A 26,715-nucleotide genomic window follows, 5' to 3' on the forward strand; every position below is an offset into this window, starting at 1 on the left:
CACTTACAACAATTCTTTTTTCAAATTCTCAGACTCTGTGACCATAGGAACCTATCTTAATTGCCCAGGGCACAGGTACCAGCTAGCTGGGATAGCACCTATGCTCAGAGCCCATGAAATTATTCAAATTAACTAATTTAATTTAGTTAATTTGCAGAGCAGAGAGCTCCTGACATCTAGCTAGTGACACCCCACTTCCCCCACCCAAGTTGCCCTCTAAACTGCAGCTTGCTGCTACCCTGGCCCTAGGTACAACTCCCTGTCTGGCCCTGTGTTTCAGCTTCTCTTGTTTGGAGCTATAAATAACAAAGAACTCTGCCTTTAATCTGCCTGAATCATGTTGTGTTGTGTTCTGCCATCAAAAGAATATTTAAATCTTGTAAAACAATTGTATTAACCTCAAGTCTTCTAATATCTTAATACTATGCTATCCCCTTAGGCCATCTTTGTTTAAAGAGTGAAAAGAAATTAAAGGTGAACACTTTAAAAATTAGTGCTTTTATTTCTTACATAGTTATTATTCTTGTTACAAAAATTATGCTTTCAGATTTCTTCAGTAAGAGCCAATTATATATATTTGTATGCTTACTGCGAAGAGTCTCAATAGTATATGGATTTACATAAGAATGAGGATGTGGCACCTGAAAAAGAAAATTATGTTTCAGAAATTTTTCTCTAATGACCATTTATATAGATTATATATTTTTCTATACTCTTTCTACTTTAGCCATTAAACTATACATTTAGCTGAGAAAAAATTATTTAACTGAAATTGGCACCCAATTAATAATATAACAAATTATGAAAGATTATAGGAGTTTATATATTAGATTTTAACTTATAGGTAGTAGTAAAGTTCATAAAAATTAATATTGATTTCATTTATAATTATCTGTTTAAAAATTACACATAATAATGAACAAAAATACTATATATATTGTATATATGTAAATGAAAATGAAATAGAATAAGCAAGAGAGAAAATACATAAGATGAAAAGTATGAAACTACAGAATTATGTCATCATTTAGAGTCTTAAACATTCAGGTAAATTAAACTTTTAAAAATGTTAAATTCAGCAGTTGCATCTATTTTTAGAAAGATGAGATAAAACAATTGAAACTAAGGAAAAAATCAGAGTTTATAGAGATATATCATTAAAACACTGCAAAGCACTGAAAATTGTAGCTTTGTGGGGGCTCAGTGTTATGTGTAGTGGAGTTTTTTTTTTTTTTTTTTTTTTGAGACGGAGTTTCGCTCTTGTTACCCATGCTGGAGTGCAATGGCGCGATCTCGGCTCACCGCAACCTCCGCCTCCTGGGTTCAGGCAATTCTCCTGCCTCAGCCTCCTGAGTAGCTGGGATTACAGGCACGCACCACCATGCCCAGCTAATTTTTTGTATTTTTAGTAGAGACGGGGTTTCACCATGTTGACCAGGATGGTCTCGATCTCTTGACCTCGTGATCCACCTGCCTCGGCCTCCCAAAGTGCTGGGATTACAGGCTTGAGCCACCGCACCCGGCCCAAGTGGAGTTTTAATAGATGCCAGCGAGTCATTCTGGCAGAATGGCCATTCCATTGGAGTAGTGGCTAAATAGCCCTCCGCTTGCAGTTACGTTAATATTTGTAAACTTCTGTCTTCAGAGTTAGACAGATCCCTCTTTGTTTAAATTTGACAATAATAAACCAAAATTGAAATACAAAGATGTGGATCTAAACGTGTACTCTGTTGCTTACTGGAAACTTTAAAATAATGTATTTGACCAATACAGAATATGTTTGTTTAAAAGCGACATTGGAGTGTTTAAAGAGAAAGTTTAATAGAAGAAAACAGAAATAAAGCATCAAACTATTGTGTTTATATCTTATCTTAAGGTTATAGACAAAAACAATTTTTCTAATGTCAATACAATTTATCTTATTACATCAGTATTTTATTAATCTTCTTGGAAAAATTCTTCTACTTCATTAGCTGCATAGGCCAGGTATTTCCTAATAATACATACGTTTGAATAAATGGATTTTATTTATATAGAAGTGATCCAATCTAGGAGTAAGCAAGCCACAAATAGGGGCCATATCTGACTTGCAACTCATTCTTTTAAATAAAGTTTTATTGAAACACAGCCACAGCCATTCATTTACAAGTTATCTGTGTCTGCTTTCACACTGCAACAACAGAGCTGAATAGCTGAGAACTTGCTGCACAGATCATTTGATCTGTAAAGCCTAAAATGTTTGCTCCCTGGTACTTCTTCAAAGTAAGTTGTTCATAAAGAGGATAGTTATTTGAAAATGGTCAAATTAATCTAAAAGTCATCTGTGCCATTGATGCATATTACCTTGCCTGAAATATATTATTAAACAAGATTATTGTGGTTGAATGCTTTCAGTTGACATTTTTATCTCCCAAATTATCATTCCAAAAGCATTGTAAAAATAAATTTATATATTTTTAGTTCACTTGACTTAAACTAAGGAAAGTGGAGAGGAGGGTCTGAAGCACTCAGTATTAATAGCTTGTAAATAAAATTGATGCCAAATATAGAATAATCAGAACAGAGAGTTTCCACTTCAGGAATTTCTTTCAGATTATATCTGAGACCAGGAATTCAAACCACTCCTAGAAACTGAAAAAAGATGCTAATATTCAGCTGGATAGACTTCTTTCTTGTTAATACAGTGCAAAATAATGCATTCTATAAATAAGAACACCTTGAATACTTTTTCCATATAGATATGTATTAGGAAATAATGAAGGTTAAAATCTTAGCCAATTCTACTTTAAAAAATACTTCTAGGAAATAAAATAACAGGAAATAACTAAATTTAAGAGCACATACTTGAGAAAACCACTATGTGATATACAATTATTTATATTTCTCTAAAATTTAAAGTTGCTTTAGAAAATATTCCATCTTATTCCAGAGATTTTTACATTGAAGTGCCTCTCATAATTGCAAAAACTGTACAATAACTTGAATTTGTAAGAGACATATTAAATAGTATTTCAGACCTCTGTGATTCAATGGCTGAACACTGTTAAGTGTTTTACTAGATCCTTGTAATTATAATGGTTATTTTTAACATGGCAGAATTTTACTGAATCAAGAATTCTTTTTAACTGAATATTTATTACAAAAAACAATATTTTACTAAGTTTATTAGGCTATACATAAAATGGTCTCCCAAGTCAAGTCCAATTAGGTGATCTCTGGTAAAATGCTTCTGCAAGACACTATATCATGCTTTAAGAGATCTGCAATTGTGTAAGCATCTTCAAGGCTCAGATAAATTTAGCCTCCTCAGCTCCACACTTTTTAAAAAATTTAGCTAATTGTCCGTGAAAAGTTTGAAACATTCTGGTCTAGCAGCATAGCCTTGTAGATACAAATAAATTTCAGTTATATTACTGAAATTATTATTGCTGTTGAAATGATGAAAGCTGTAATAACTCTGCTTATGAATACTAGATTTTTCTAGTGAATTTTTTTTCATGTCTTTTTCTACAGATTACTATACAGTTTTCCTTTTTCTGAAGTCTCCAACTTTATTTTCCTTCCTCCATCCTATTTTAGCTTCTAATCTCATCTTTCAATTCATTAAGACAACAAAAGAATGGAAATATCATCTTCTCACCATCAAATCTATAAGACAACTTTCTCCAGCACTGAAATATTTATCTTCCCTCTTGTTTCACTTTATATTGGTTCATATAGCTCATTCATTCATTTAAGTCTCTCCAGAATGCTCTAACTTGTAGCAACACAATTTACTGACCTATTTTCCTACAAATATACATTTCATTTTTATTGTAATTACCTGTGTACATCTGGTGAGGCTGACAAGAGTCTCTCTAAGGTACATTCTTACATGTGAGATTTCAGTATTATAAAATTGGGGCAACTTCAATTATACTTGATATTGACAAAGTGATCCAAAAGTGATTGCATATTACTATGTTTCTACTAGCAGGGAATGTAGTCCTTGTGAGACTTTCAATTATGGTATTTTAATTTTTAACAAATTTCAAAATATGAAATGGAATTTTATTATTTTTGTAATTTGCATTTTCTTATTTACCAGTGAGATTAAATGGTGTTATAGCTATATAGCTATAACTGTTTTTTCCAGCATATTACAAATTGCAAAACTTTTTATCAACAAACTCACTATCAAACCAAAAATGTGTTTCCCAATCTAAGACCTAGACTATGCCCTGCACCCCTATCTCAATTGCTTACTTGATAAGATCAGGATCATGCCCTATGGCTGCTGTTTAAGCATATCATGCACCATCACACTCATCCTCCCAGCCCCTTCTTTGATAGTGTAATCCTTCATGGGCCCCAGCATTGCTCTTCCAGTCTCCTGGACTACTTCCTACCTTTTCCTCTCTCTTCAAATTGTCAACAACTTTCTCCAACCCTGGGTTTCACTAATGTTCTTGCTTATTGTATCCCTGATGGGAAGGAAGAAAATCTACAAACCCACTTGTGTCTATATTTGTACATCAGATCTTCCTTTCTGAACTTATGGATGAAATGTCACTTCTTGTAGTGAAGACTAATTCCTCCACAGCTTTGCCAGATCCAAATCATTAAACTCCTCAAGTCTTGTTCCCTAAATTATCCATCTTGTTTCCCCTACATAATCAATTTTCATACTCTGCTATATCATTTCCATCATGATATGACCATGTTTTAAAAGCTTTCTCTCATTCTCTTGTTGCCACCCTATTATTCTGCTTCTCTTTTTAGAAACACTGTTTGAAGCATATATTACCTATTTCCTTAATTTTAATTATTTCTTTATTTCAATAACAGCATTAAAATTTGTCCTGTTGAAGTTATTAATAATTACCATCTTGCCAAGTTCTTAATTGTCTTCGTACTTGATTTCTTAGCAACTGTTAACTCAATTGCATCTGTCTTGAAATTCTGTCTTTATTTTGTTCTTATATTCTTACATTGCTTTCTCTTTGTGGCTGACATCTGCTTTTTTCCATAGCTCTAAATTATCAAGTGCCTGAAGGATATCATTGGCCCTTTCTTCTCTAACTTCTTCTCTCCCTACAGAATCTCATTTGGTCTGATCTCCTTGGTTACCACCTATCCATTTTTTACTTCCAAATGTTTGTCTCCAGGCTTGATTTTTTTCTTGAACAGAAACCTCTGTATCCAATTGTCTAAATTATGCTTTCATCTGACCCTGTGATAGGCATGTCAAACTATGTCCAAAACATAACTGCTCTTCCCCCACATATCATCTCAATCTGTGTTTCCTTCCTATCTCACTGAGTAAAATCATTATTTGCACACTATGTTAGGGCCAGCGGTCTAGAAGTCATTCCCAATTCTTTTTTCTCCTTATATTTTATTCCCAAATCATAATTGTTTAAACTCTTAATTTTGCAAAGTCTAAAGGTAGGTACTTTTCTCTGTCTTCAAAATCAAGAACAGTGATTGGCATGCCACAGGTGCTATCAAAAGCTGTTGAATTATTAATAAATGCAGCAGCAAAATTTATTTTTATTTAAAATATGTAAATCTTTTCTTAAACCATAGATGAGAAGCTTTCAGAAAAAATGCAATTTAGCATTGCTTTCATATGGTTATGAAAAAATGCGTTAGAAATAGTCCATCAACATTATAATTATGTTTTAAATTGATATTCCATTGGCATAACTGCTATACTCTTTACTTTTTCAGGTGTGTTATTTTTGGCTTTCCTTCCTGAGTGGATTTCCTGATATTTCATGCTATTTCCACATCTTTCAATGTAAATGTATAATTTGAGAAAAATTAACCATTTGTGGAGAAAAGATAGTCTCTAGTGGCATTTAAGGGTATCAAGCAAAAGAAAAAGACACATACAATTATCCAAGATAGATTTGTAGTACTTCTGACAGCACAGGTTAAACAAAGAGTTGACAAATTCAAAACAGAGCAATTCAAATCCTTCATTAGAAGTCTTCACTTTTATGTACGTCTGGTGAAGAAACATTATAATAATAGTTATTTTAATTTGGACTGTGAACTATTCTATGTCAATGTAAGCAATGAAAGAACATTATGTTTACTGACATGAAAAAAAAACCACATACTTTGATAGGTCACAATATCTTTCAAATACTGACTCTTCATCCTTTTACCTGTCACATGCCTAGGTAATACAGTTGATAGTAGTTGTTTTTATCTTCCTGGCATCCTTTCCTTTGCATCTTTTTCCTTTAAGGAGGACAGCACTTTCTGTCACTTGGTAGAGTCTATAATCACCTGGCTTCACTTCCTTAATTTTATGGTGCATATGAAAGAAAAAGCTTCAGTGACTTATCTTCCAAAGACTGATATAAACCTTGGGAAGGAGATGCTGTACACTTTTCTCTGGCATTACTAGTTGTAAGTACAAACCAAACTATGATGATGGCCAGGAGACAACTTCTTGAGCATGAAACCATTAGAAAGTAAAATTGATCAGAGAGAGAGCATAAAAAGATGCAGATTATCTGATATTTGAGTATTTTATTGAGTTCCTGGATCCAGCTACACCTAAATGACCCTGGATTTTTATGTTTCTGAGCCAACATATTCTAGTATTTATTTTTTGTGACTTGTAACCAAAAGCTGCTCTTATAAATAAAACTAATGATAGAATATTTAAGTAAATATTTACGTAATTGCTTTTACTGATTGATAATTAAAATGTGTCAATATGCTTTTCAGGGTACTCAGGTACTACCACAAACAAAATATTAGAAGTTAGAGCATTTGAATTTTACTTGAAATGACCAAATAACAATTCGTGTCAAAAAATAACTAAAAGTACATGACTTAAATAAAATCTGACATTGTTGACTTATTGTCCAGGAACTGTGGGATTATATAATTAATTGAATTGTTGAATACATGTGATCTGCCTTATCTTTCTATTAGTGTTGCTTCTTAGTTTTATTTGTGAGTCCCTTTCTCCAAGTTATATGTCTTTTTTATTCTTTATATTCTCTCTATGTTATTTCATCTACATTTATGATTTCACCCCTAACTTGCATGCTGATGATTTCCAAAATTTACCCTGATTTTCAGACTTTTGTATTCAACTCTCGTTGGATATCTTTTCTTAGAATAAAAGCATAATATTATCCCATTATTTCTTAGTCTCATGTGAAATCATAATTATTGTCATTGGGTAAATACTGAGAGAGGAAATAGAAGGAAGTAGCAGTTTTAAAACATATTAGTATATAAAATGATGTACCCTAGGGGTTAGGAACCCCTACTATGTGCTTTTCTAATAACCTAAATAGGAACTCAGAGGAGACGGGGCATATAAATTAACTCTTCTCCCCTTGGTCCTTTACTGATTTAGTTATGCCAGGTAATTAAATTCAGCATTAATAGAATAGGCCTTGGGTGGTGTGCTTAACTTATTTCCCATATCCTCTATGTTGTCCTAGTCTTGTAGGAACCATCTAAATTTGTAGCCCTACATTCAAATTTGGAGAGTCATGATTGATTCGTCCATTTCTTTAAGTACTGCTAGCTAATCAAAAAATTCCCCACCTGAATATTTTTCCAGTCATTTCTTTTGTGCATCCTTAATTCTGTTAAGCTGTTCATATTTTCCCTGAAAACTGCAGCAACACATCATTGATCAAATGTCACTTAATCGCTGGCTGATGGCTTCACTGAACATTCTCTGGGGTGAATTAAAAACCCCTGTTCTGTGGTTTTCTAATAACACGTAATAATTCGTATCATTGCATCCAGTACATATTAGTGTAATTTTAAGAATAGGAGCAATTCAGTTTATTATTATTATTCAACATGGAGGACGTGGAGAATATTGAGTCCCTTCCAAATATGACAAAGAACATTAATCCTGTTTCATTTTTTTTCTGTATTTAAAAGTATCACTGCCTATTATCTAAAAAAGGAAAATCTAGGAAATTTATCTGAGTTACCAGTTGATTTTTTGTGCATTTCAGCATTGTTTCTAGGGTTAATAATTTGCTTCATGATCTTCAATATCTTATAAATGATGGCAATATCATGTTATTTCTCTTAATCTGTGTCTTTGTAACATGTTCAAAGTAATGTTTACTTCTCTGGATGATGAGATCCGTAATAAACCTAACCACAATTTTTTTTTATTGCATTTTAGGTTTTGGGGTACATGTGAAGAACATGCAAGATTGTTGCATAGGTACACACATGGCAGTGTGATTTGCTGCCTTCCTCCGCTTCACCTATATCTGGCATTTCTCCCCATGCTATCTCTCCCCAACTCCCCACCCCCCGTCCCTCCTCCATTTTCCCCCAACAGACCCCAGTGTGTAGTGCTCCCCTCCCTGGGTCCATGTGTTCTCATTGTTCAACCTATCCACAATTCTTTTTGAACCTTCTCTATCTTCAAATTTCAGAGCCTGGGTACAAGTTGAGACATTTCCTTTGATGGGAACATTTTTCTCCAAGAATCTTGTTATCACCACTTTGCTCTGCTACAATATGGCATCTTCAGAAAGGCTTTCTCACACTGTAATTGCAAAATAGTTGCCACTTTCTGTAAATCACTGTGTGCCCTGCCCTTCCACATTCTGTAAATGCCTGCCATTTTACCTTCTGTAAATCATTCTGTGTCTCCTTATGCTATTTTATTTTCCTCAGCATACTAATAATTAACTGACTTCAATTAATTATATATTTTTATTGCCTTTATTACTCCTAAAATAAAAACTCTTAAAGTCACAGGCTTTGTCTTATACACTCTTTTATTGCCAGAGCCTAAAACACTACTTGGAATATAATAGGCCTACCATATCTATTTTAAAAATTAAGAACTGGTGCATAAAATTACATTACTTTCCTGCTCCTTTCTATGTTGTTCTTGAATATGTACTGTTTAGCCATTAAAGCTATTCGCCTCCTTCCCCAATTTTAACTATATTATTAGCTTTATTCTTTTCCCATTTAGTATAAATATAATACGAACATAATCATTTTGACTTTCCCCTTCCATTTTGTTTTCTTTGATATTATCTGAAACTTCAAGTACCTTTGGTGGTTTCCTTCTACCCTAGTTCATTAATTAAGTATTTTTCCTTTACTTATTTATCTTATTTTTGATATATCTAATTTTGGTATGTCCTATTATTTATTTTCTTTTTTATTTCTTAAGATTTCAGATAATGTGAAATAATATTTCTTAGGTAAAATAATATTATGATACATAATATTCTAATACAATATTACACTTGCATTAAGAGAATTGTGCACTCCTAGGCTCATCTCCTAAGATTAGCCTTAAGGGAAAAAAGTCAAAAAGAACTACTAACTTCCTATCTTAAAATTGCACTTTCTAAGAATGACAACTAAAAATAGTGGCTGCGAGTGACACCAATAATTTATTTATTTTTATACAAACAGAAACTGTGCAGTGACTGGAATTGAGCAGAGTACTTTCAAGTTATTAGTTAGCCACAATAAAGATAATCAACTGGAAAATGGTAGTTACAAATATTCCATAGTTTATACAGCATGGACATCTTATATAACGGCTGGAGGTTAGCTATGTGCAGGACACTCAGAATAAAGAATTCTTTTTCCTTGTAACAAGATTCTGACCAATGAAATGTAAGCAGAAGTGTCTTGTGGAATATCTAGGAATTGTCTTAAAGAAGGAATCTGTTTCCACCATGTTTTTTTTTTTCTTATTTCAGGCATTTACTTGAGGTGCTGCCTTGGAAAATGATGTAGAAACTGTATAGTGTGATCAATAGATCAGCAAAGGAGAAGGAGCTGGCAAACCAGATAATACAGGACCTCAGACCAGTGTTACACTGCTTACAATTAAGTAGAAATGAAATAAACTTTTATATTGCTTAAACCACACTTATTTAGGATTTTCTATTAATTATAGATTAATTTACCTTCCAAAGCAGAAGTCAGTTGGCAGAGTTGAAATTGTGTTTCAAGTTAGTTATATTGATAAACAATGTGTTATTGAAGGAATAAAATAAATAGGAAATAATGACTACAATAAGAATCTCTTGCCTCAAAATAAATTTTGCTGGTGTATGCATTATGAACTTTTTCATTCAACATATGCACACTGATTGCATAGTTAGAGAAGGCTTTGCAATAGACACCTTAGCATAGGGCAGAGATGAAAATGGAAGGGCAGGCAGAATGTAAAAGAAAGCCAGAATGATTGTAATTTCCACTTCTTGTTTAGAAATCTAAAACCATTCTTCATCTGAATGAATTTTAAATATTTCTTAAACAATATTACTTTGAACAAAGAAGGTGATCCAAGTTTTGTGGAGCCCAAAGCTTAAACAATGTTTTTATCCACTTTAGATTAAAAAATGGCAAAATTACAAATATAACGTTGAGTGTTAATGGATTTTTTGAAGAGAGAAAAGAGTGTAACAAATATATAAATTTTTAACATCTATAAGCATATAAAGATCACCTTCATCATCTTGGTAGAAGAGAATGATCACAATCAATCATGGTTTATTATAACTTGTTTTTTATTTTAAAACAGGAGTATTTATTTCAATTTATAATATTTTATTGTATCATGAGATACTTATGGTGTGTCCTTATTTTGAGGTGTTATGAGTTTCATAGTCTTTTTACCAATACATTTTTAATGAACCACCATTTCAAAATTTTAAAACATATGTTCATATTTTATTCCTGTTTATTAAATAGATTTTCAAAAATCCAAGAGCCTATTTATTATTTATTTTTAAAATGTATATCTTCTTTATTAATAACTTCATTTGGTATCTGAAAAAGAAACAATTGTTACAAATACTCTGTTAATCTTTCATTTTTATCACTTTTATATCACATTCCATTAATATTTATCTAAATTTTTGTGTTATTTAATAAATTTTAAAACGACAAGAGAAAGCAACCTACACTAATAAAAATGTGACTATAAATTTTTAAATTTTTTTTAAACAGTAACTAAGTTCATAAAATTAAACTGGAACCATTAAGGCCTTCACAGAATCAACCATTTTGGTAAGATAATCTAAAAACACTAAAAATCTAATATATGATGTGTAAAACCTGTAATATAGTCATAAACTGATCCTCACTTTTTAGAAACTAAGTTGAAAAGATCATATATGAAAGTTTAGAAAAAATAATTTTTTATTTTATATTTATATTGGTTAGAAGAAATAGTCTTTATATTAAACTACTTAATATTAAATATTTTCTTCATTTTACAAATAAGTTACTGTGATAAAAATATAACATTCAGATCAAAAATTAATGCTGCAGCATTGAGATAAATATTTAACCAGTGAGTAAATTTTATGTATAAATTCCAAGAGAACATAACAAAAATACTGTTTATTTACCATTAAAAGAAGCACTACCCTCATTAAATCTGAAAATATGGTCTTACTCCAAAATCTAATAATGAAGTGCATTGAAAAAACACTAGGTCCTCTGTAGTTCTCTTTATAAAGACCTAGATAAACATTAAAAGGTTTATTCTAATATGAACAGGGAAGTGTTACTATGAAATGAAGGTAAACATGTTGATAATTTCATTAAATTCAAATAATATAATTAACTTGAATTCAGAAATTCAAAAGGTTGGTTAACCCAGGAGAATTTGTTCTCCCTTTTTTTAAATTTGACCTTTCACCTCTATTTTACCATTTTGAATCCAAACCAGATTAAAAGTGACTGAAAATTGTTAACACATGATGTTGCTTGATGGCTTATAGGAAATTGGTTGGTGGTCTCAATCCCATGGACAGGTATTCACATAATAAAAAAAAAAAAACCCAGAATTTGTAGCAATTTATCTCCTTACATCTAGGCCTAAATGAAACAAAAACATTATTTTAAAAAAGGACGAAACTTGTTTAGATTCTGAAAAAGAATGTATTTAAAAGGTAGCTTTTGAAATATATGTAAATGTAAATGAAATAAATTTTATAGTGATTCAAACATCATTTATTTCAACGTTTACTTGAATATAGAAACTATAAGAAACTATATTTCTATAGAAACTCTAAGATTGATAGTGTAATTCCTTTGATAAACTATTCATGTCACGGAAAATATGTTTTGAATTTGTCAGTATTTGGGAACAATGAGAAAAGTAAAGCAATAGATAGTGGTGCAGAATTATCACAAAAATCTGTTGTGTGTGTACATGTGTATAGATTTCCCACCCAGGAAATTTATTAAAATTTTCTCAAGTTACCCACCAAAGAATTAAACATAATGTTGGCTCATACATTCCTAAATCCAAGTACAAATTCTATACAAATTAAGTTTGAAAGAGTCATTTTATAGTGTATATCATTTGATAAAAAAGTTTTACATTTAATAAAGTAAACTTTGTTTCTATAAATGAATATGGTCCTGAAATTTAAGTATAAAATACACTTGAATGAGAATGAAATTTAAGCCAATTCAATTAAACGGAAACCAGAGAATTTGAAAATCTCATATTGGAAACATCTTTTGCTGCTTCCTCATGCAACCTTCCTTCTTTCCCATCTGATACCTGCATTTCTTTCTTTAACTCATGATCATATTTTCTCTACTAAAATACATTTAAGGATGGAAAAATTGTGTTTCATAAACCATTAATTTTCATTTTGAAGTTGCTTCAGTGAAGATTCTTCAGCATATTACACTGAAAATAATATATATTCCTATCATAACTATCAGGAAGTCTTATTTTTGCCTTCTGTGGTGACATGTAAAACCTATATAATCTTTTCCCTAAAGTAATGTTTTTAATGCCTGCCCTTCAAACATAGTTAGCTACTTACTGTGACTACATAGCTAACAATGGAGTGCATATAAACCCTGACTTGTCACCTTCCCCAAGTCCTATGTTCTTATAATCATTATATGCTGATTTCATAATGCTGTGAGAAAAAGGACAACAGTTTTATGAAAAAGAAATAGTTAAGCACATGTTGCAAAAATACAGGTTTGAAAATACTGTCATGGATTTTTAAAAATTATTATTTTTTAACTATTATACTGTAAATTCTGAGATACATGTGCAGAATGTGCAGGTTTGCTATGCAGGTATACATGTACCATGGTGGTTGACTGCATCCATCAACTCGTCATCTACATTAGGTATTTCTCATAATGCTATACCTCCCCTAGCCTTCCACTCCCTCACAGGCCCCAGTGTGTGATGTTCTCCTCCCTGTGTCCACGTGTTCTCATTGTTCAACCCTCACTTATGAGTGAGAACATGTGGTGTTTGATTTTCTGTTCTTGTGTTAGTTTGCTGAGAATGATGGTTTCCAGCTTCATCAATGTCCCTGCAAAGGACATGAACTCATCCTTTTTATGGCTGCATAGTAGTCCATGATATATATGTGTGACATTTTCTTTATCCAGTCTATTATTGATGGGCATATGTGTTGGTTCCAAGTCTTTGCTATTGCAGCACTGTCACAGATTTTTAAGGGGTTAGTCCTTGGGCAAATTGTTACAAAACCTCAGCAGGTTGGGCAGGGGTGGGTATAAGTAATGCACAAATTACATGACTAGTGAGGTACTGCAGGGTCAGGGAGGGATAGGAAGTTACTTCACAATTTCTGGTTTATCATGTTGGGGTGATGTAGCACAATCAGCTGCAGAAAAGAGAACATTTGGTCCATCTTCATGGAGATAGCTCTTTTGTCAGACATCTAATACCCAGGGGAGAAGTAGAGCCTATTTTCAAGATGAAACAGAAAGTGGGGAGGGGTCAGAGAGTTGAACTGCAATTTAATACATTCAAACCCTTTAGCAGTTGGAATAGATTCTAGGGTAAAAATCCATCTGAAATTTAACATATTGTGATGAAAATATAAAGTTTTTTTTTTTTTAAAAAATATACTACCCATAGAACAACAATGGGTTCAGCAATTTTAAGTTAATTTGCAAAATTGTTTTACTGTAAAATATTTGAGTTGTGGCCATGAATTTCTAATGCACTAATTAGAATGAGAATTTTTAAATGCTATGGGGTCTTACTGAAGGTTTCTAAAAAATTCAGTGAGTCTTTAGAGGTAATATTTGGAACTTTAGAAATAATGATACAAACGTATGAACACAAATAAGGGAACAATAGACACTCGGACCTACTTGAGTGGGGAGGATGGGAAGAGGAAGAGGAGCAGAAAAGATAACTATTGATTACTGAGCTCAATACCTGGGTGATGTAATAATATGTACAACAACCCCATGACATGTGCTTATGTATGTAACCTTCGCATGTACCCTCAAAGCTAAGTAAAAATTTTTAAAAGAAATATGAGAAAAAGAAATAATGTGACAAATTTAAAAATTCAGACCCACAAAGATTGGGATTTTTCCACAAATACATAACTAGTAAATAGAAGAGCTAGAAATCAAATTCAGGAAGGTGAGGTGGATCAGATCTGAAACATCTTATGCCAATGGTTTTATGTCAGTCAGTCACAGATGCTGAAGGTTTTCCTATAAAGCCTCATGGCCTCATGTCTGTCAGAGGGTTCTCACCCTGCTTTCCTTTGTAATAAATACCCTTAAAAAAAGATCAAAGCATTTTTGGTACCAAACAACATAATGTAATTGATGGTTTTCTTTATTGAACAAAAAGCCTATATCCACAGGGTCAAAGTTCTGCTCTTGTAGAAAGGCTAAAATGTGGGACATATGTATCTGTACTGAGTGGGTCAGTTTATGTGGAAGTTACACCCAATAATAAACACAATTATTCGATTGAAAAACATTTTTTTTCAGTAAGATGTAGGATTCATCCTACTGAAATCATTTGCATAACATATCAGGCAATTTACAGGTTATTTAAATTAATACAGGAGCCAGCAGCTATCTCTCATGAATGAAATAAGTTTGGAAGGGATAAACGGGAGAGGTGGGGATTCTGGCAAACTAAAGATACTATATCAGAGTCAATTTTAGCCATGTGGAAATGAAAATATGTTGCCAGATTTTTCATTTTTTTTTCAACATCAGTTGGAGATTCAGAATTTAGTTTTGTTTTTGTTTTAGATAAAAAGGGAGGTGAGTAAAAATATACAGACTTTAAATCTTGTTGACAAATATACTTTAAAAACATTTTATCCGCCCTACAGACGACTTTAAGCTTCATTTAATCTAGGGTCTTTCAACTTTCGATATCTACTGTAGTAGTATCAAATATTTTTAAATGTCCATTGTATTTATATCAAATGTTTTTGAGATTGTGGAAAAATAATGACAATGAGAAAACTTAAAAATTGTTCTAAATAACATAAATCTCATGAAAAATTGTTGAAAATCAATAAGAATCTACAATAAATAGTTTCAGTATGAGGCAAACTTTTTCAGCAATACTGTATAAATATACCCTATATGTTTTAAACTAATGAGATTGAGAAATAGTGTTTGTAAATGCTTTATTTTTTCCCTTTTGATTGAAATACAGGCACCCGTCAATAGTAGCTCTTGTTCATAGCACAGTTACCTGGGGAACACATCTTTCAAGATCAAATGCAGGGCCTCTTCATACACATCTGGGGACAGAGATCAGAAATCTGTGCTTCCACACTTGTGGTGAACTGCTATGCCTTGGATATTTCTTAGTGGGTTAAGACATGGTGTCAGAAAAATAAAACTGAATTATCAGGAACAGGAGTCAGATTTCCAGGCTATGCTTGGAAACACCATGATCTGGGTTATGTGGTGAAACAGATGCAGCAAAATGAAAGTGAGACAAAACCATGGTAGCTTGTGTCAGACTGTACAATGCAGATGAGACACGACGGAGGTCAGAGGGAGGAGGAGGAGGAGAAGAAATATTGGGCTCAGTCTCCAAGATTGAAAGAATTTATAGGCAGATCATCAAAAGAGGCAGAGTATCTGGAAGGCTTGAATACCTGCAAGATACAGTGGTGAATCCCCCGCCAAGTCTGGTTCACATTAAGATGTATGTTTCAGCTCACATACTTCCATCCCTGGCCTAGCAGAACAAGCTGGGTCTATAATAGAGGTTAACACATGGCAATATTTTTATGCCTTCTCTTAATACTAAGTTCTGAGAAACAGACAACAACTAAGAATCTACAAATAGAAATCTAGTTCAGAGGCCAGGGACTGCTTTCTGTCTCTTCACTCTTACTTTTCAGTCCACTTTATCATCAGTAAATTTGGTCTTCTAAAACCCTTTTAAAAAACAAAATATCTCCTTTGTAGTTACGATGTTGAAAAAAGGGTGAGAGTAGAGTCTTGAACATTTCATGTGTCCTGTTTATTACTATTTTGAGTAAAAATCTTACTTAAAGAAAAATCTAGCTAAAATTCTAAAATATGATGGCAAAGATAGTTTTGTCATCTTTTGAAGACATTTAACAAACATGTACTATGTATCATGAACGCTTATAGGAGTTTAGATGAAGCTACATGTGGTCCCAGCCTTCTTCGATCTCAAGGTAATGTCAGAGACAGACCTAAAGACAAATGATCAGAGCAGTATGAAAAGCACCATTAACAAACATATGAAACAAATGCTATGTGGGTTCTGAAGAGCAAGCCAATAATCACCCAGCAGTTATGGAAAAAAATTACACTTCAGGATTATTTAAGATACTCCTTCAAATTTTTATTATAGATTTCTCTTTTCTCTGCCCATCAACCATTATTTGCCTGATTCATTATTTGACATTGATTATACTGAATTTTGTTGCATTATTTTGCTAAAAAGGCCATAACAAACTATCACAAACTGGGTGGCTTAACCAACTGAAATGGAATTGTCTCACAGTTCTGGAGGCCAAAACTCTGAGATTCAGGTCTTGACAAGGCTGTATTCCTTGTAAGGGTACGGGTAGAGCAGTTCCCACTCTTTTTCCTAGCTTATGATTGTTCATTAGCTTGTGGCATTTTAACTCCAATATTTGCATAGAATTATCCCTGTGTGTGTGTTTCTCTGCCCAAATATTTCCTTTTTATAACTATCCCTGTCATATTGGGTTGGGGCCTACCCTACCATAGTATAACCTCAACTTAACTAGCTACATCTACAATGACCCTATTTCCAAATAAGACCATATTGCGAGGTATTTTAGGGTTAGGACTTCAACATGTGAATTTGGGAGAGATGCAATCCATCCATAACATTTCTCCCAAGCCTGTTTATCTTGTGAAAGGCCTGAGTTCCCTCCAAGGACAGGATACCCTGAGTCCGAATTTAAGTGCAAATATTACCAGATAGATACAGAACCAGGTGTGCTTTCTGTAAACTGTGGGCACTTGGGAAATATTGATAATGAGGTCTGCAAGTGATCTAGCAACCTGAATAATCCATGTAAGAGAAGTAGATGATTATAAAATATTCTAAGATCCAAGTTCAGAAAAAATGTCCCTGGTAACAGCAAAGTATATATTGGGTTTATGATTTTTTACCAAGTCACTTTAAGATTTTGCTGAAAGATTTGTATGTTTTTCAGTTATACCAGGAATTTGGCAATTCTTTCAGGTTTCTTGCAAAACAATCTGTGGTAATACAAAACCATTCGATTAGATTTATTCAATCTGGAAGGAGTAAGAATAGGTTAACCACTGCTTAGTTTGGTTTGTCTGACACTAGGCATTACATTGAAATGGTTAGAAAAGTGAGAGAGACACATTGTTTTATTTATACAAAGAAGGATAAACTATAGTTACTATACATAAGTGTTGGTGAACTACCAAAGAGTGATTGACATATGTTAATAAGAAACCTATGTTTCATTGTGATTGATTTATTATATTAAAATATAAGACATAAGCTTTGCATTACAGCAAAGGCATGTTATATAGAGCATGGGACATCAGTGGGCAGGCTTAGGGACAGGGTTGGTAGATGTGGAAACTTGTTCTTCTGGCCACTTTGACATGAGTGGCATATTTTGAAAGGTGGCATAAAATTAACTAGATTTGTAGATTGTTAGTTTAAGTCATGCAACTTGTATCACTGTGGGATAAATACATTTTTCTAATAAGCACCTCATTTAGGATATTAGTGTTGGTATAGGTTCTGTTACTTTTGACTCAGTCAAAAGTAATGAAAACTTTTAGGTAAAAGATGATAAATTTTAAAAATTAACAGTAGTGATGACATAATCACATTTGACATTTTCACAGAAAACTTTACATCAAAGGGAACACATGGATTCTCAAATTTTGAAAAGGATAGTTTAAGAAAACAACAACAAGGAGATTAGTTAGAAAGGTCCAAAAGGAAAAAGGAAATTTAAATCCATAGAAATATCATATATCCTGACTAAGAATACATTATCAGAGATTTGTGAACACTGACAAAAGTAAATATGAAGTTTGAATGTTTGAGTTTGGAAAAGATAGAGAAGTGATAAAAGACGATAATACTGATCTTTATAAACAACAACAACAACAAAATCAAACGTCATTCCTAAGTACACAACAAAAGAATTCCCTTCAGACAAGTATATCAGAAATGCAAAATCCACTAAAGACCACGTTGACCTATTAGACTATCTTGGGAATGGAACATTCCAAAGAGACTGCAAAGAGACTGAATGGATGCTTTGTGCCTGGCTTGCTTTCCAGGATGAAGAAGTATCTACTCTGGAATTACTTTGTACAAAGAAGGAAGGTGGAGAACTGTCAGAGAAATCAAAACAAAGACCTGATTGAAAAAATATGAGAAATTAAGTGTTCATAAATCACTATGTTCAAATGGTCTTCATCTAAAACTTCTGAAGGAGTTAAAGAACGATGTAGCTAAGCTACCACCAAAAATGTATCAACACTTTCCATCAAAGAGGAGGGTGATGAATGCCCATCCATCTTTAAGAATAGTCCAGTGTTACTTGTAAGGTTAGGTTTTAATAAAAAACATGGTGTTGTCTAGAATTATTCATGTCTTTTTAAACAAGAGTTTATTTTTCCCCTTGTGGAAAATATGTACTTTCACAATTAGTTGTTTCTGGAAAAGTTTCTTCACACATAGCGTTTCTTTCTTGTTTTGTTGTTTTTGTTTTTGTTTTAATTTCTAAGTGTTTCTGCATGCGTTTACTATCCTGAACATTACTGAACACTACTGATTAGACACACACTGAAAGGTTACCAAGGAGAGGACTGTAATCCAGCCTAAAACAACTCATAGCAGCATTTGTTGGTTGTCAACTTGGTCTGATTGATAAGCAATAGCTTTATTGTTACAACATGTGGTGGCACTTTAGATACTAAGAATCATGCTGAGAAGAGCACAACAAAACCTGCGTGGTAAACTTGATTTTCCAAAGCAATTCATGCAATTATTTTGCCTGAGAATTTTCTCATATTTTGGGAGGATAGTTGTTTTCAAGTTAGGGAAATTCTATGATGCCAAAAGTAACACAAATTACTCAATGCCATATCAGCTTGTTGGAGTTTTAGGTGATAAATTCAGTGCTGCCCATTAAACAGCAGGCATTGGTTGCACAAGCTCTCTATTGAACTCTTAGCAGGTGAGCACAGGCCAGACCTTCCCATCTCGCATTGCTAGTGAACCTCAAATGTGACCTCTCCAAAGGAAGGAGGAGAATTCATTTGCCATGTTTACTTTATATTGAAACTGTTTTTAGATGGAGACTCCTAACTGTGCTGAATTGTTTTTAGTTAAAAAGTGTGAGATATGCTGCATGATTGGTGTTTTTGGCAGTCTCATGAACAATTATTTCATTTGTATCTTTCAGCCGTCACCATACCTAAAGAACAAGTTAATGTGAAATACCTGTGAAGTCAAATGTGTTTCATGATGCATTTTCATAAAGGGTGTGATACTTAAAAAAACAGTTCACTTTATTTTGCTAAAGGATAAGAAGGAAAATGATTCAAGGAACGTTTTTCTTCTGCTCCATGCTAAGGATTACCTGTATGTTCCATGTCGGCAACAAATACTCACTCTACTGCCTTCTCATCACAACTATTTCATCTAAGCCATTCACATTTAGTGTTTTGTTTTTGTTTGTTTGTTTTACTGAATGGGACAATTGTTCCAGAGCAATTATGATCATCCTCATTTTCCCTTTATCTGGATTATGTCTCACTTTCCAAATTATGGCACAGACACAAAAAATATAAGAGCAAATAATTGTGAATAAAGTGGTGAGAAAAAAATGCTTCAGCAGATAATCAGGACATTTGAAGTGGATACTGCTCTCAATGTTTTCAATTATTCAATACTTTGAATATCTAAAAAAAAAGCTATGTACTCGTTCATCAGGACAACGTACAATTACATGTAAATAATTTGTTGTGTGATTTCAGTGGTTTATATACCTACAAATAACCATCTCCAGATTAGGAACTTTTGCGTGGCTGATACATTGAGTACAATAAACTACTATTACTTTCAAATAATATATCTACTGTCAAATAATAGACACCTTGGCCGAGCATGGTGGCTCATGCCTATAATTCCAGTGCTTTGGGAGGCTGAGGAGGGAGGATCACTGAGGCAAAGAGTATGAGCCCAGCCTAGGCAACATAGCAAGAGCCCATCTCTATAAATAAAAATAAAAAATAAATAAGCGAAACAAATAATGGACACCATGAAACCTTCAATCTGTACAGGGATATCTAGCCTGTAAATATCTTAAGCAGGTTTCCTACTTTTCCATCAAACAGAGGCAGAAGATTCTCTTCATACATGAGATGTAGTGACACTATTACTAGATTTACAGTTAGAATTAGACCTACCTACAATTTGAACTGTAAGTTGCTACAAATGTAGGTCTTCTAATTCTCTAATAGTTTATTTATTGATAAAGAGATTGAATTAGGTTTTCTCTAAGTCCAATCCAGCCTGGAAATTATTTGGCCACCTATATTTACAGGAAAATGTTCCTGCTCTTATTGACTGCTGACTTAATAATAGGAGAAGCCGTACATCAGTTGAAAATATATAGGAACGGTAGAGTAATATGAATTGGATGTCGGTATCTTTAAAATATTTTAAAGTAATTTAAAAAGTCATTATTTTATATTTTCAGAAGTTTATGGTTTTGTATGCTGTTGAGAGTTCATCTTTTTCTTTCTTTAGCTCATAAATGTAATTCCCAGAACATGTATATGTAAAATGCGTTATTTTCAGATAGCTTTGTTTTTTGAAATATATTGCAGCTTACATGCCTAATGACAAACATAGAAAATATATTTTGAAAAGTCAATATATTTATTAACTTTGTCTTCATAATTTTTGAAAAAAAAATGAATTCTTTTGTTTTTCTTAGTTTATATCTAGTTAGGGAGGGAAGCATATGCAAGACAGGAAGAGCCAGACACTGGATTTTGAATGCCTGGTTCAAATCTTGATTGATCTCTTTACTAACTCTTTGACCTTGAGCCTTAACCCCTGAACATTGGAGCAGGTAATAATAAAGCCTACTTCATGGGATGCTGAGAGACTTAGATGAGCTACATATACCTAGGTAAAGTGTTAGACCACCAGAGGTGGTCTAGAAATGTTAACTGTTATTCTAATTAACTTTGTCATTTATTTACAAAATACTTTTTAAATGAGGGTTGTAAGAATACAACTATATTCATTATGATCGTTTGGCTCTGAATAATAGAAAACTCCAATATGCGTATTTGTTTCTCTCTCCGGTTAAAAAAAGAAAAACCCAGGATAGCGTATCCATGGGTAAGGGTGGGGTGTTGGTCCATGGGGCCAGCAAGGACTTGGGCTCCTTTATGTTTTTCTCTGCAGTCTTCCACTTGCAGTTATCTCAGCATTGTTCAAAAAGACAGTTCCAGCTCCAGCCAACAGGTCTGTATTCTCATCATCTGCAAGGAGGAATGGATAAAGGAGGATATGTTGCTGTTTTGTTTTGCTTTTCGGGACGGAGTCTAGCTCTGTTGCCCAGAGCTCTGTCGCAGCTCACTGCAACTTCTGCCTCCTGGTTTTAAGCCTTTCTCTTGCCTCAGCCTCCCGAATGGCTTGGATTACAGGCACCCACCACCATGCCCAGCTAATTCTTGTATTAGTAGAGATGTGGTTCACCATGTTGGCCAGGCTGGTCTTGAGCTCCTGACCTCAATTGATCTGCCCACCTCAGCCTCCCAAAGTGCTGGGATTACAGGCGTGAGCCACCTCACCTGGCCTATGTTGCTGTTTTTTTTAAGGACGTTACTGCTGTTTATATCCTATGGACCAGAACTTAATCATTAATCATAGGCCAATCTTAGCTGCAAGCTTTATGCTAAGACCTGTGCCTAACCAAAATTGGGATTCCCTTACTGACAAAAAAGATAATGCATAACTGGGGACACTGAGCAGCTCTGCTACAAAAAATAAGTAACTCATTTTTAATGATCAAAATTAATAAAATTCATATAAAATATAGCTATGACTCAGTCTGTGATACATAAATGTACAATACTTTCTTCCTCAATGGTTATTAATCCCCCTACTTAATAACTTTGTTAACTTTTATATTATATCTTTCTTATTCTCTTCATTTGTTATGTATAACCAGAATAGTTCATCTCTTCAAATTTTTTTTAATCCTTCACCTTATTTAGATACCCCTTCTATGTAATTCAATACCACCCATTCCATACTCTAATCATAGCATTTATAACACTATAATTTATGGATTACATACCTATATCCCTTATTCAAATATTCCTTGTGGGCAAGCACCACATCTAACATGTTTGTGTAACCTCAGACTCAAGCATATTTCTGGAACATAGTACATTCAATCATTACTCGCCGAAAAAAAATGAACTGACTGTGTGAGGAAATTGATGTGCAGTGGAGTGTAGAGCACTTTGATAATTATTTGATGCATGTAAAAACTAGAAATCAACGATCAGGTATACAACATATACTTTTCTAAGTTCTCTAGTTATATAACAGGTGTTTGAATTATTGCTCGACTCTAATGTAACCAAAGGAAAAAGTAGATAAAAAATACCTTCTCTCCCCTCCTCAATTCCTCACATTGAGGAAGGTGAGGGCTTTGAGCCATGATTACAATTTAACCTGTATTAATAGTAATCTCCAATTCTGTGACTGTTCTTTTCACAGAGAGTGGACAATGAACCTCTAAGTGTCAGCTACTTTTGTACTGCAGACAGGCTGAAAGTGTGTACCCTGAACTCATTGATAAAGGAATGGAACTGGCACTCTCTGACCTGACTGACAAAATAAAGTATTGCCCTAGAGAGAGAATCCTTGCACATTACAAGGCAGTTACAAAATAGTTTTCTTATTCTATTTATTTATAATAGAATTATATTTATTCTTATTCTACTTACATTTTTATAGTTTTTATAGTAGTGAGAGCATTTAACATGAGAACCACCCTCATAAGAATTTTTTAAGTGTATAGTAACAGTATGGTTAACTACAGGTACAGTATTTTCTCCCAGATCTCTAAAACTGATTTTTCTGCTTTCCTAAAACTTCATGCCAGTGCATTAGCAACTTCCCATGTCCTTCTATCTCCCCAGACCCTGGCAACAATTATGCTATTTTCTGTTTCTAAGAATCTGTCTATTTCAGATACTGCATATTAGTGAAATCATAAAATATGTGTCTGTCTGTGCCTGGGTTATTTCATTTAGCATAATGCACTTACGGTTCATCTATATTGTCACATATGTCAAAAATTCTTTCTTAAGGCTGAAAAATTCTATTGTACTTATATATCACATTTTCTTTATCCACCCATCTGCTGATGGACATAAAAGTTGTTTCCATACCTTGGCTATTGTGAATAATAATGTCATGAACATGAGAACGCATTATATTGTTGCGATTCTAACTTCAGTTCTTTTGGATAAATACATAGAAGTAGGATTGCTAGATCTTATGGTAATTTTGTTTTTTTTTTAAATTTTTTGAAAAACCTCCATACTGTTTTCCATAATAGCTTCACAATTTTACATTCTACCAACAGTTCACAGGGGTTCAATTTCTTCACTGCCAAAATTTGTTATTATTGTTATATTTTATAATAACTGTGTCAACAGGTGTGAAGTGATATATTGTGGTTTTTATTTTCATTTCCCTGATGATTCATGATGTTAAGCATCTTTTTATAGGCCTGCTGGTCATTCGCATGTCTTCTTTGGATAAATGCCTATTCAAATTCTTAGCCAATTTTTAAAGTAGGATTAGTAGGTTTGTTTTTGTTGATATGATTTTACTTTGAGTTGTGGAAGTCCTTTCTTTATTTTGGAAATTAATCTCATTGGATATCTGGTTTGCAAATTTTTCTCCCATTAGATAGGCTGCCTTTTCATTTCATTGCTTATTTTCTTTGCTGTGCACAAGCTTTAGCTAGATATAATCCCACTTGTTCATTTTTGTTTTTCCTATCTGTGCTTTGGTTGTTATGTTTATGAAATCGCTGCCAAAACCAATGTCATGAAGCTTATTCTCTATGTTTTCTTCTGTTACTATTACAGTTTTTGTTCTTAAAATTAAGGCCTTAGTTTGAGGTGTGCGTGTGTGTGTGTGTGTGTGTATGTATGGTGTAAGATAAGGTTTCACATCAATTGTTTTTACATTTGGATATTGTTTTCCCAAAACTATTTGTTGAAGAAACTATCATTTTCCATTTCATAATTTTGTCACCCTTGTGAAGATCAGTTGACCATAAATGTATGGGTGTATTTCTAGGTTCTGTATTCTGCTCTATTGATCTGTATGTCTATCTTTATGCTAGTATTATACTGTTTTAATTAGTGTAGCTTTGTACCATATTTTGGAATCAAGAAGTGTGATGCTTCCAGCTTTATTCTTTCATAAGATTGTTTTGGCTATTTGGAGACTTTTGGGCTTCCATATTAATTTTAGGATATTTTTTGCTTCTGTGAAGAAAACCATTGCAATATTGATGGGGATTGCATTGAATCTGCAGATTATTTTTGTTATTATGGATATTTTAAAAACATTATATTTGACAATTGATAAGTGCAGGATGTATTTCAACTTATGTCTTCCTTAATTTGTTTCATCAATGTCTTATACTTTTCATTATACAGGATTGTTCACCTCCGTGGTTAAGGTTATTCTTAAGTATTTTTTAGTGCTTTTTTAGAGAGGATTGTTTTGGTAATCTCCTTTTCAAATATTTCATTGCTAATGCATAAACACACAAAAAACTTACTATCAAAAATCTTATTTTTGTATCTTGATTTTATATCCTTCATTTTTATTGTTTTATTTATTCATTTTAAAAGATTTTTTTGTTTTTGGTGGAGCCTTTAGGATTTTTGATATATGAAATCAGGTCATCTGCAAACAGGGACAATTTTACTTCTTTCTGTTTCTGAGGACTTTTATTTCCTTCTCTTGTCTAATGGCTCTTACTAGGACATTCATTATTATTATTATTATTATTTTGAAAGATACGTTTCTTCTATGTTTTAGATGCAGTCTTACTGCTATTTTTTTTATTGCATTTTAGGTTTTGGGGTACATGTGAAGAACATGCAAGATTGTTGCATAGGCACACACGTGGCATTATTATGGTAGAAGTGACAAGAATAGACATCTTTGCCTCATTCTTGAATTTAGAGGGAAGGTTTTCCATTTTTCACCATAGAATGTGATGTTAGCTGTGGGCTTTTCATGTATGTCCTTTATTATGTTAAAGTAATTTCCTTCTATACATAGTTCACTGAGATTTTATCATGAAAGTGTGTTGAGCTTTTCAAATGCTTTCTGTGCATCTATTGAGATGATCATGTAATTTATATTCCTCATTTTTTTAATGTGATACATTATAATGATGTTTATGTTGAGCCATTTTTGCATCCCAGAAATAACACCTGCATTGTCTTGGTGTACGAACATTTTAGTGTGCTATTGAATGCAGTGTGCTAGCATTTTGTTATGGATTTTGAATTGTATATTCATCAGGGATATTGACCTATAGTTTTCTTTTCTTGTGTCATTGTCTTGCTCTGTTATCAGGGTAATACTGGCCTCATAAAGTGAGTTTGGGAGTGTTTCTTCCTCTTTAATTTTTTGGAAGAGTTTGAGAAGACCTAGCATTAATTTTTCTTTAAATCTAGCTTTATTTCATCAGTGAAATTGTCTATTCCTTTTTGACTTAATCTTGGTAGGCTACATTTTTCTAGGGCTTGATTTATTTTTTCTAGGTCATTCAGAGAGCATATAGTGGTAATGTTCTCTCATTATCCTTTTTCTTCTCGTGGCATCAGTTGTAATGTCTCCACTTTAATTTCTGATTATTTATTTAAATCTGTTTTTCTTAGTCTAGCTAAAAGTTTTGGTTATCTTTGAAAAAGATAAACACTTTATATATATTTTTTAAAGCTCTCAGTTTTGTTCATTTTTTTCTATTGTTTTTCTATTCTTTATTTATATATTTTGCTGTCATTTTTACTATTTCTTTTTTGTGCTAAATTTGGGCTTAGCCTGTTTTTTTTTCCCCCTCCAATTCCTTGAGGTTTAAAGTTAATTTGTTTAAAGTTAACAGCTTAATTTCAATTATATACAAAAACTCTACATATTTATTTCTCCCTTTCCCACCCATTTTGTTATTTTTCCCACAATTTCCATGTATTTATATTGTGTATCTATTAACATATTTTTACTTACAGTCATTTTTAATACATTTGCTTTTAGCTTTTATACTAGGGTAAAAAGTGATTTATCCACTGCTAGCATAGCATTTTATATGTTTATAT

At 32.9% G+C, this 26,715-nt stretch overlaps 1 long non-coding RNA gene across 1 annotated transcript in view; it reads right to left on the reverse strand.

The window, feature by feature from the left end:
• Nucleotides 1-477: 477 nt before the first annotated feature.
• Nucleotides 478-26,715, reverse strand: part of LOC108300310 — a 47,279-nt gene continuing 21,041 nt past the window's right edge. The window contains exons 3-4 of the long non-coding RNA XR_001823339.1: nt 13,598-13,725; nt 478-641 (exon numbers count right to left, since the gene is read on the reverse strand). This is a non-coding gene — a long non-coding RNA (uncharacterized LOC108300310). The remainder of the gene's footprint in view (nt 642-13,597; nt 13,726-26,715) is intronic.

Source organism: Cebus imitator, unplaced genomic scaffold (assembly GCF_001604975.1).
Source record: "Cebus imitator isolate Cc_AM_T3 unplaced genomic scaffold, Cebus_imitator-1.0 Scaffold26, whole genome shotgun sequence".
Classification (NCBI taxonomy): domain Eukaryota; kingdom Metazoa; phylum Chordata; class Mammalia; order Primates; family Cebidae; genus Cebus; species Cebus imitator.